Source organism: Carassius auratus, chromosome 6, assembly GCF_003368295.1.
Source record: "Carassius auratus strain Wakin chromosome 6, ASM336829v1, whole genome shotgun sequence".
NCBI classification, from domain to species: Eukaryota; Metazoa; Chordata; class Actinopteri; order Cypriniformes; family Cyprinidae; genus Carassius; species Carassius auratus.
Genome location: NC_039248.1, coordinates 19,713,541 through 19,725,802, shown reverse-complemented (window position 1 = coordinate 19,725,802; position 12,262 = coordinate 19,713,541). Strand labels below are relative to the sequence as shown.

General features: G+C 35.7%; 1 protein-coding gene across 1 annotated transcript in view; it reads left to right on the top strand.

Annotated features, from left to right (window-relative positions):
- The window catches only part of LOC113100096 (ribonucleoprotein PTB-binding 2-like), a 63,458-nt gene that overhangs the window by 29,213 nt on the left and 21,983 nt on the right, over positions 1-12,262 (top strand).

The window sequence follows — 12,262 nt, the reverse complement described above, 5'->3', positions numbered from 1 at the left end:
TACCTGTAAGTACTGTGACAGTTAGAAGACGTCTGTGTGAAGCTAATCTATTTTCAAGAATCCCCAGCAAAGTCCCTCTGTTAAAAAAAAGGCATGTGCAGAAGAGGTTACAATTTGCCAAAGAACACATCAACTGGCCTAAAGAGAAATGGAGGAACATTTTGTGGACTGATGAGAGTAAAATTGTTCTTTTTGGGTCCAAGGGCCACAGGCAGTTTGTGAGACGACCCCCAAACTCTGAATTCAAGCCACAGTACACAGTGAAGACAGTGAAGCATGGAGGTGCAAGCATCATGATATGGGCATGTTTCTCCTACTATGGTGTTGGGCCTATTTATCGCATACCAGGGGTCATGGATCAGTTTGCATATGTTAAAATACTTGAAGAGGTCATGTTGCCCTATGCTGAAGAGGACATGCCCTTGAAATGGTTGTTTCAACAAGACAATGACCCAAAACACACTAGTAAACGGCCAAAGTCTTGGTTCCAAACCAACAAAATTAATGTTATGGAGTGGCCAGCCCAATCTCCAGACCTTAATCCAATTGAGAACTTGTGGGGTGATATCAAAAATGCTGTTTCTGAAGCAAAACCAAGAAATGTGAATGAATTGTGGAATGTTGTTAAAGAATCATGGAGTGGAATAACAGCTGAGAGGTGACACAAGTTGGTTGACTCCATGCCACACAGATGTCAAGCAGTTTTAAAAAACTGTGGTCAAACAACTAAATATTAGTTTAGTGATTCACAGGATTGCTAAATCCCAGAAAAAAAAAAATGTTTGTACAAAATAGTTTTGAGTTTGTACAGTCAAAGGTAGACACTGCTATTTTTTTGAACACACCCCTTTCAACTAATTGCCCAATTGCACAGCCTTAAGAGCGTGCATATCATGAATGCTGGGTCTTGTTTGTTTTCTGACAATCTACTGAACCTACTGGTAACTTGTTTGCCACGTAGCAATAAAAAATATACTAAAAACCTTGATTATTCTGGTTAGTCACATTGTACTGCTATTATTTTGAACAATACTGTATATATATATATATATATATATATATATATATATATATATATATATATATATATATATATATATATATATATATTCACCCTTAGTTTCACTTTTACACTTCTTCCAAACTGATGTTTTGCTAATTTCATTGTTTCAATTTAAATTGAAATACACTGCTAATTAGATGTGAATTAAACTAAATGAGCCAGCTGTTCATTATTTATTAATTACACAACTTGCATCCACTAACGCATTGATGACACTATTGAAGTGAGACAACAAAAAAACGGTAGCACTTTATTTTACAGTACTGTTCCCCATGTAAATACTATGTACTTATTATAGTAATTACAGTAACTATGTAATAACTAGGTACTAACCCTGAACCTACCCCTAAACCTAACCCTACCCCATGTAGTTACCTTGTATTACCAGAACTTTCTTAGATAAATACACTGTATGTGCACTATAAGTACATGTAAGTACACGTACTGTAAAATAAAGTGCAACCAAAAAAACTATATCGCAAATGATTGTTAACAGTTGTTTAGTTGATTGTTATGAGTATATTGATCAGTCATTAGTCAAATTGCCCAGTAGTGGTGCTTTCTGTAAATTTGTTAAGATGCTTAGGTCTTGCTCACACACTGCACATTTATGCCTGTGATGTCTCAGTTGATCACAAGACATACAAGAACCAATTATGAGGCAGAATATGTCCTTTGTGTTCCTTGAAGGAAAGTCATACTGACATAAGGGTGATTTAATGACTTTTAGTGGCTTCATTGTTCTCATTTAGAGTGAAGACAAGGTCATGTTTGACTCTCCACACATGATGCAAAAGTGTGTTTCTCAAAACTACCGTGGTGTGATATGAAAGGACAAAACTCTTGAGTTTAGTTGACAGGAAATGTGTTCGAAAATGCATCTTTTTTTTTTTCTTTCTCACATCCCACCTCACACTTTATCATTCATTCATCTTGCAGTCCCCCTCCCTTCTGTCAACTCTCTTCCTGTCGCCTTTCTTTTTGAGAAAGACAGCAGCAGTTATGTTATTAGATGACTCAGCGCGTCTATGATGGGCAAATTCTGACCCTGGCACATATGATGGTCTCACATACACACGCAGACTGACAGCTGGATGCACACACAGTGCATCCAGATATATTTAGGGGGATGTGATTATTCGTAAGTGGACAGTTTTGATTTTGTTATTGCTGCTTTCTGTTTTTCTTTATCCATTCCTTCCCCTCCCTCTTCTTTGTCTGCTCTCTGTTTGTCTCTGTTTCCTTTCAGCTGATATGAAGGTCAGCTCATCTGCTGACCCCTGACCTGACACCATCAGTAGATTTTGAAAGCTGTCATAACACCCACAAACCAACACGTCACTCTTTCAAACAACCTCCTTCTTAAAGACTGGATTTGAAGACACACACAGTATATACTTTTAACATAAGTAACCATGAATGTTTAATGTCTTAAAATATTCATATTGACCATACAGAATAAGTGATGTGATTTTTAATGCTTCTGCATTATTAATGATCACATGTAGGTCATTTGAAAAATGTATACATCCATTTAGATGTTTGGATTGACATGCTTTAAAATGTATCCCTTATTATTTAGCTGTACATGCAGTTTTGCACTGCCTTAATTTTTTATTATATCACTTTGGTTTAGTGCTTGCATGCTGAGGGCATGTATATATTTTTTTATTCTCAGGTTGTGATGTTTCTACCAGGTATATATTAGTATATTTAAAACTTCAATTTTAGTTTTTAGTAATTGTTGTGCTTAAACCTACTTTATTTCAGTTAGTTGATACATTTGTTTTATCTAATATTTTATTGAAGTTTTTTTTATATTTAATAGCTTTTGTTTTGGTTAACAATAACAACACTATTTCATTATACCAGTCCTGATAAATAAAAAAATAAAAAAAAACAGCAGACTGTCTGGATAAAAATGCAAATTCCCTCTTCGTTGTTGACACCTGGCTGTGACAGAGAAGAAAGGACGTTAAACAGTATTTGCATGTTTTCTGACAGCCATTACAATTTTTGTGTTCGCTATAATTTTATCTAACAATACTAAATGCATGAGTACGGAGACAGGAGAGCTGTTTTCTGGATTCTTCTTATTGAAACCACTTGTTCGGGAGCATCACCAAGTCAATTTATGTAATAGCATTGGTCCCGGGCATGTGACTAAAAGTGCAAATCTTATTGGTCGTCCAGCTTTATTAGAAGATCTTAATAAAAAATCTTGTCTCCAAAAAATTGGCATATGAAATTTGGTAGTATTGGCGTCATTTGAGTGTTCATATTGGTCTGAACAGTAGGTCGTGTCAGTTTAAATGTATTCGCATTGACTTAGCTTATTGATTTATGGTGCTATCAAAGCCAACCAGAATATCATACAGACTTGATGGTGACTTGGGAGCAAACACTGCCTACATTTTCAAATTTTCTTCCAAAAAATTTTTGTTACTTACTCGTAAGGCTGGATTTTTTTGTTCTTCACCACTGCCTTGACATTATTCTTTCATTCATACTGCCTAGTGGCCCCTTTTTTTCTCTGAATCCCACTGGGGTCTTTCTGTCACTCTCAAAGGTCAGCCATTTATAAGAGGAAATAAAACATGTCCGAGCCAGAGGGAACATGCCATGCAGACGTCCAGAGACACTATTTGCTTTTGATGGTGTACTTTATGGTTTACTTTATATGGTTTGTGTGTGTTTAAATGGAGCTGGTTGCTGTATTGATTTCTCTGGCCTGAGGTCAGTAATGGCTCAGTGGGTGTATTCTCAGTCTATCAGGTGGCTTCTTGGTTGGTTCTTGGGCAGTAAAAGTTGTGATAAAGGTCCGGCTGTGCGAGACTATAGTAGGTGTGACTCACCCATATATAGACACCTGACCTCTCTCTCCTTAAAGTTTTTGTACATACAAGGCCTAATACAGGAAGCTCATGGAGTATCATTATTGTGTTAGATTTATGTCAAGTGCCCTGCTGGATATAGACTCATGACAGAATCAGTTTGGGCCAAGAGAGAGCAGTTTACCATTAGCGCAGCTCAGCAGGTTCACTGAAAACATTTTATGCTTCAATTTGTCACACAGAAGCCTGTCATCATATACATACAAACAAATCTACTTCCTGTTTGATTTTGCTAGTCTCTGTGTGTGTGTGTGGTGTTTTTGGCTGCGATAAGAGCCCTCGGTGGTGACAGTTTCCTTTTTTTCTTTGCCTCTAAATAACTATTTATTATATTTCATCTCTCTTTTCATGTTTTCCTTTTTTTTTTTTTTTTTTTGAAACAAGACGTAATAATCTGATCTGGGGCTGTTTGTGTGTGTGTGTGTGTGTGTGCAAATTTGAGAGTTGAATTGGTGGGTGTTTTAAATGCAGGAACATGAAACTGTGGAAGCCCATAAAAAAGAAAAATCACAAATATAATCTTTTTAATGAGATTTTTACAAAAACTTTTTCCTAGACAGAAATTTGCCTAAATGGAAAGCAAACTTTTCTTATGTCTCCTGCTTCTTTGATTTAAAAAAAAATCAAAGAATGATTTTTTTATTCTGTTCTTTTTATTTATCTATTATTATTATCTACTACTTAATCTAATTGATCTATTCATCAAAGAAACCCTGACAAAATATTTCCACAAAATAATATTATGCAGATCAGCTGTTTTCAGAATTGATAATAAGAAGTGTTTCTTGAGCACAAAATCAGCATATTAAAATTAATTCTGAAGGAATATAACACTAAATACTGGATTAATGACTGCGGAAATTTCAGCTTTGAAATCACAGGAATAAACTTTATTTTAAAATATATTTAAAAAACATTTCAAAAACATTTCAAAAATATCAAACTTTCGAACGGTAGTGTATCTCATCTGGATCTCTCAACAGGGTCACTAACTGTGCTCAGATATTTTAAGACATTAATGTTTGCAATCAAAAATCAGAGGTTTCAGCACTCAAGATGTACAATGTACCTGTTATAGACTGAAAATAGGTTTTTTATTTAAATGTATTGCAATGGCCAATAATATATACTTAATCACTGGTTAGATTACAGTAAAAAACTAAAAAAACGTTTTAAGAGTTTTGTTGAACTGTTTATTGAACCATTCTGTAAATGTGCTTTCCTATAGAAGAGTGAATCAACTGTTATCGGTTGAAACATCTGTGAACTCAATCAAATTCTATCAAGAACAAATGATCTGCATTAGTGCACATTAATTGAATTGCTCTGTTCTTGTATGCCAATGATTGTCTCATTTGCCTCTTTTATAGTATTCTTTAAATTTATTTGGGCATCAAAAACAATAAAACACTGAATTTGTTCAAGCCATTACACATCCATTCAACTCTAGGTGCCGCTATAATAAGTTAATTTACATATTCACAAATAATTTTTTTAAATAAATTTAATCTTTAATATTTGACTATTTTAGTCATATACACACTTGTTCCATCATTGATGTTTTCTGCTGTTGACTCAATTGATTTTAAGGAATATAAGATGAAATATCTGACATTTTAATGAAACATAACTGAAAACTGCTGAGCTACAGTATAAGAGAGCAGTACAACGTTCATTTGGGAAGGTAGATTGTGGGAATGGTGTGCATTCACCTTATTGTTTTAACGGACACACACACAAATGTTTGACACTCTTCCAAATGACGAATGCTTTTCCTTCTCTATATTTAGACTTTTACATACGCTGTCCTGACTGCATTATAACTGGCACAGATAAGCCCGTGTTCCTCCGAGACATACCGCACCACTTATTACTGCCAAGGACGAACGCCGCATGTGTGTGTGTATGTGTGTGTGTGTGTCAGTGTGAAAGAAATATCCAGGCCACACTAGTACACAGTACAGATTCATGGTTTCCTCCATTCTCACCAGCATGTCTGTATTCATGTCTGTGCATATGTACATGTATAAGGTCCAGCTTTGAATCTGACTTTGTGTTTCCCTTTTTGCTTCCATCATCCTTTATGTCAGTCCTTTCTGCCTGTTCACTAATCAGCCCATCTTCATCCCACCTTCTCTCAACATCCTGTTTCTACTTCAGCTCTCCTTATTTTCCATCTTCTTCGCTGTCACTGGGACATTATCTGTTCATTCATTCACTCTCTCCAGAGCTCTCTCTCAGTCTCTCTTTCCTCTATCTGTGTTCCCTCAGGAGTCTCATTTCCAGCAGAGTAACTGCCAATAGCTGATTTGTTTCTTCCACCCACTCACTTTATAGAATCCCTCGATTCAAACTTCATCCTTTCTTTCTTCATCTATCTCTTTCTTTCTTTCTTTCTTTCTTTTTTTCTCTCAGGCTGTGTGAAGGCTGTGCATCAGTGTTTACTGCAGTGTTTTTCAGGAGTTGGGAACTTTTGAATTGTATGTGATGAAAAAGAAACTAAGTCGTGGCACAACGTATATAATATATTGACATTAAAAAGTTAAAACGATGTTCAGTTAATTTCTACATGCTAAATGCAAAAATTGTAAAAAAGATTGAACAGCACAAAACACTAATAAATCACTTTATTTGTGCTTTTCTTGGTAATTAATTAGTCAAAGCTGGTGATTCAAGCATTGTTCAGATTCTTTGAACTGACCAAGAAAGAATCTGAATCAAATGTTTTAAGGCCCTGGAAAGTTTTTGATAATAAACATACATACAGGTCCTTGAAAGTGCTTGAATTTAAAACTTAAAAAGAAAAAAATACCATATTATTCTCTCTGGTGTACTAATGTGTTATTTCCCCAATACTTTGGGGTCTAGCTTCTTGATTTACATTAGTTACCGGATTTTTCGGACTATAAGTCGCACCTGAGTATAAGTCGCATCAGTCCAAAAATACGTCATGATGAGGAAAAAAACATATATAAGTCGCACTGGACTATATGTCGCATTTATTTAAAAACAAGAACCAAGAAAAAACATTACCGTCTACAGCCGCGAGAGGGCGCTCTGTGTTTTCAGTGTTTACAGGAGCAATAAGCAGCATAAGGGCCGTTTCATAGTCAACGCATCTGTACGCATACGCGTCCCCAAGGCTACGCATCGTTACGCTTCGGCCGCCATTATGCGTCGGTGCGTAGCCAAATGTGTCGTCCTAATTTTTGATACGCGACGCGCCGATTCACGCAATACTATGCGTTGTCGGTGGGGGCGACATTGCAAGTATTGTACATTAATTCAAGTATATTGTGTTTACAGAAGAAGGTTTGAATACAATGGCAGGCTTTTGCTAGAGGAAAATTATGCGAACTTATACATATTCATCCATACTTATACGATAGTTCATCAGCAACAGAATACACTCCTCTACAGTTGCCATTGTGATCTGAATATCACACGACCCGACTCTACTAATATCACCTGACTCTACTACCCCTGTTGCGTGAGCGGTGTATTGCATACAAGCATCACCCGTGACGCTTGCATTCACTGTTTAGACTATGAAAGAGAGCCCGTCACTCGTGTTGCTTGCTCGCGTTGACTATGAAACGACCCTAAGAGCGCCCTCTCACGGCTGTAGACGGTACTGTCTTCTCTTGGTTCATTTCTCTTGGTTCATTTCTCTCGGTTCATGTCAAATTAATTTTGATAAATAAGTTGCACCTGACTATAAGTCGCAGGACCAGCCAAACTATGAAAAAAAGTGTGACTTATAGTCCGGAATATACAGTACATGCATTAACACGTTACATTAAATGTTTCCTGCATGAGGTACTTTGCCATGACGTTCACGCTCGCACAAAATGACTAGGATGGTACCTTTAACGTTTCACAGACACATCGTGAAATTAATGTTGAATTTATTTGCTTGTTAAGATGTAAACCCATCAGGCAAGAAAAACTTAAAACCATATTCATATATCTTAAAACTTCTGGTTACATGAGCATAAGCTCTTTTCAATAAAATCCATGCAAAATAGGGTTGCCAACCATTCCGTATAATACGGAATTGTCCCATATTTAAGGCATCAGAGAAGCATTTTACAAATAAGAAATCATTCTTTTTGCACAAATCATTGTTTGTATAAGGCTTTAAGACCTTGCAGAATCCTCTGGTCATTCCCACTTCACAGCGAGTGGGCTCTTCTAGCATATTCCTAAACCTGGACCTTATTAATACTGAAGAACAAATTCAAGCACCAAAATCAGCCTACACACTTCAAGTTGTCTTTAATTGAAAAATATCCGTTTACATTAATTCATAGGCTACATGGTTGCAATAATATTTTAGTTAAAAATTTTAAATGTCATTGTTTAAAAAAATGCTTTATTGAGGGAAGTTTCATAGACATGTTCAGTTGTTATTTTCAAATTTTATGCCATATATTGTATGTAATTTCACAGTATATTCACCTCCTAAATTACTACAGTTGTGCAGTCAAATTCTATAGTGGTAAAATTTACTCAGGCCAATGTTTTGTGTATAAATGCGTGACATTTTTTGTATGATTTTATGACAACAAATTTGATTATTTCTGAGAACCTTTATACACCCTTTATATATATATTCTTTGGCGAGTCAGCTGCCTCCCCCCTTAATTATCATTGTCACCCCCCCTTAATCAACACCCTTCATCCAGCTCCCGACAGGAGTGGGTGCATGAGAGAGGAGAGGCACTGAAATACCCAGGGCTGATGGCGTGTGATGAGACAAACCTAACGCAAATGGAGCCTTATCACCGCTGCTGTTTAAATGCTGAGCGCACCTCACCTCGGAAGACCGGTCTCTTTCCCGGGCATGCACGCTCTCCAAGGCCTGCCGCCACCCCCACTGTGCCTGTCGTTTGCTCCTCCCACCACAATAACTTAACTGTAGAAATAGAAATGACATACTCTGTGATGTACCAAATATTCTTCAGTTTAATGCAAAAAAGAAATACAAAAAATAGAATATATAATCTCTGTCATATGGCCAAAATTAAATGAAAAAAAGGCTTTTTTGTATAGGTGTGTTTGACACATGAAAACTGTACCAATATATCTTACAGTTTAACACAATTGTAACCTTTATCTCACTTGAAATGTGTCCCCATATTACTGTAAGTTCTTGAATTTGAAGTTAACCAAGGTGTGGGAACCCAAAATGAGTCAGTCTTTGAATCACTTAAAATCAGGCAAAGGAGCCATCTTCCTTAATCATGGATTGAATTGATTGAGAAAGAGACAGATATAAGAATTAACAGCACCAAATGTCCACAAAACATGATTACGGTAGCTTGATTCTTTGTAATGAATCTAAGTGAATCAGTCTGAATTAAGCACATGAGTCATCATATTAAATCATGAACTTAAATGGTACTGAAAGCTATTGAGCAGCACAAAAAATATTTGTGGCCAAAATTGTTAGAACACCTGACATATTTGAAAATAATTACCTTTGTTTGCCTCCAAAACTTGATTCAATTTCATAATTCTCATGAAACATGCAGATGGTTGCTATGAGCACAACAAATATCAGACGAAGTGAGTCATACTGTTTTAATGCACTTAAGTATTTGGTATGTCCACCTTTTGCAGCAATTACAGCAGCACATCTCTCTGGCATAGAGCCAGTCTATTTCTTGAGAACCACAACACTAATGTGATCCCATGCCTTTTGCATCTCAAGCAAAAGGCTTTCCTTTGATTGTACAATTAATCTGTCATTTTTATTTTACAACTCGCCCTAAATTTGCTCGATGGGGTTGAGGTCAGGACTTTGAGGGAGCCAGTCCATCATTTTCAATGTTCCAGCAGATGCCTTTCGTCGCAGGTAGTTCCGGCAATAGTTTGCTTTATATGGGTATTATAATGGCCAATTCAACAAAAACAGCTGAAACATCTCAAATATGCCAAATGTTATAACAATTTCGTCCACCTTTGACACTAAACAAGTCAACAACAAGTTCTTTTAACTTGTTCTCACTATTTCACAAATAAAAGAAATTACGGTAACAGTATACAACAACAAAATGTTTGATTAGTGTGATTCTTTTGTAAAGAAGTTTGTAAATCAGTCTGAATTAAGCACAGGAGTCCTGACTGTTCTGAATCATGGACTAAATCGATTGAATTTGAGGTTAGTGTTTCGAACATGATCCAGACTATCTAAGAGGCATGGAACAAACGTAGCTTTAAGCCGAACATGATGAAGGAGTGGATAGAGGAGACAGTTCTTTCCACTGATGAGTCCCTGGCAGTTGGTGGAGATGTTTTGATGAGGTGCCGCTGGACTCCCTTGAGGCCAGTTCAACAAAATGACGCACATAGATGAAAGCCAACACCTCACAACACATCTGGAGAGTGTATGTGTGTGTGTGTTTGTGTTCACTCAAGCTCACCTTGTAAATGTTATTGATTCCCTGTGTGGTTCCTCATAAGGACTGTGAGATTCAAAAGCACTGCCTGGTAATTGTGCTGGGAATTAGAGAGTCTTCAGCATATTTTCAAGAAGGCTTGATTGCATGTGTACGTTTTTTGATGGTGATTCACTTTACCGTTAAATACGCTTGTTTGCAAGTTGATTAAACCTTGGGTATAGTGGTCGCAAATATTTTGTTACCTAATGCAATAAAGTTCATACATCTCTAAGTGTGGCTTAAGTGACCGTGGTACTTTTTGGGAGGCTGTGAATGTTAGAGATGTTGTATTTTATATTTGAAATATCATTCATATTTCTTTTTACAAAGGAAAACAAAGCCAGATTTCTCTTCGCCCCGATCAGAGTCACGGAAAGAACTATATACAAGGAATTGAGTTGCCTGCTGGAACACAGAACATTCTCCCACAGACAGAGTCTAGTTTTAGATCTGGACATGGCTGGATTAATGAAAGCATGAAATGACGTCATTTCTGTTCCTGACATGAAGCTACCGTAGTAAGGCACAATGTTTCTCACTGTCTCAGCAAAGATGAAATGCTGTGATATGCTGCTTGGTTTACACAGTTATAAAAACACTGTTTTTTTGCACAGTAATTACTTTTTCCCCTTAACCTGTAAATGGCTTCTTTTTATAGTCTCTATGTGTATGCCAAAAAGTAATAACTTAAGTAAACATAATTTATATTTATGTCTTACCTCATTAATAGATTATTTACAACAGTCATTTTTGCAATACCATAGTTAGTGTTATTGTTGTATACCATCTTTGCCTGACCTATACTTTGGTGTCTTGGACTGGTCTGACACTTTAAGAATATGAAGAGTGCGGATGAGCTTAAATTATATTTATATAACAAATACACAGTCAAACCAAAATTTATTCAGACACCTTCAACATTTTTCACATTATCACAATTTATTTGCTATTGTTTAGAAAACGGTAATAAAATATGACAAGAACTCAGAGTTAAACTGTGTCTGAACAAATTAATTTGAAAATGTAATGAATTAGCTTTACATTTAAGTACACAATTAGATAATACCAATTTAGGTCAACCAATTACAAGCAATGCTTACTTTTGTTCAGTCTGTGGTGTAAAACGTTCGCATTAGCAATTCATAAAAACACTTTAGCAAATCATGATCAGGTCAAAGTATCTGAATTACTTTTGTCCCAAATTTTTATACATTTTACTAGTAGTCCATTGTATGAAGAATGTTTTGGTATAATATGTCACAGTTTACTTTATTTTGCTATCCTTACTTACATAAATGAACTATGGTGTCCTGCACCCACTAGTAAAAGATATCTAAAATTATATCTGGTGTCTCAATCATTTTTGGTTTGACACTACGCACTGGAGTCCAAAAGTCTGAAACCATACTAAAAATCTGATTTAAACCTGTAAATAAACAGAAATTTTAAGGATTTAAAAAAAATGTAAACAAAGAAACAATACAGAAAGAAACAAAATGCATAAGAAATAGTATGCAGTATTTCTAAATCACTAATCAAATAAGCCAATATGAAATCCTTTGTACAGATAATAATACTACTACTACTAGTTATAACAACAACATCAACAATTAGTATTTTATTATTATTATTATTATTATTATTCATAATAAAATAATGAGCGTTAAATAAAAACAAACAAACAGATGAAAAAAAAACTCCTCAGATGTCTGGTCTCAGATATTTGGACCCTACGGTATCAATAAACAGAAATCTTCATGCTTGCCACAAGGAAAAAATACTCAATAATTAAACCTCAATTTCTGTCCTAATATTGAAGTAGTGCTTAATATGCATTGGGAGTTTTATTTCTCATGTCA